This window comes from Malurus melanocephalus, unplaced genomic scaffold (genome assembly GCF_030028575.1).
Source record: "Malurus melanocephalus ecotype Western Australia unplaced genomic scaffold, MMel_1.1 scaffold_45, whole genome shotgun sequence".
Classification (NCBI taxonomy): Eukaryota; Metazoa; Chordata; class Aves; order Passeriformes; family Maluridae; genus Malurus; species Malurus melanocephalus.
The window spans coordinates 170,798-171,387 of NW_026623277.1; positions in this window are offsets into that span (position 1 = coordinate 170,798).

Genomic DNA, 590 nt, shown 5'->3' on the forward strand with positions numbered 1-590 from the left:
CGCCCGCCGACCCCAGGCGTGCTCCGGGAGCTGCCTCCTGCCTGAGGACAGAGCTCGGACAGAGAATCCCCCGGGACACGGCCGAGTGTAGGCAGGTGCTTCTGGGCAGCTTTCACAGCTCTCGTCCTGTGAAAGTTTCGAATCTTTTGCCGATGTTGGCAAGAGCCCTTTAGAAGCCCCAGTCAATTTGCAGGTTCACCGAGCCCTCATCCTAGGAAAGAGACCGGSTTGCACAACAGATACTTTTCCAGATTAGAAGAATTAATTTATTATACAAAATCGGGTTCAAATTACTTCTTCTTCCCCACCCCCTGCCCCCCATCAGTTTTCGCTGTGAAATAGTTTGATTTCATTGGATTGCAGGAGCATCTAGAGGCCGCTTCTGCACGTACATGCATCAAGTGAAAAGACATTATGTTGCACAATAATTAGTGTTCAGTGGCTGAAGTGGCTGAGCGTTTCTAAGCCCTGCAGTGAGATTTCTTAGGGAAGTTACCTACAGCTATACAAGCCATCAGTGTCTCCAGCAGCACAGAAGCCAAAATGAAGCAYTAAGCCCACCTAAAGCACTTGTATTTCCCAAGGAACCA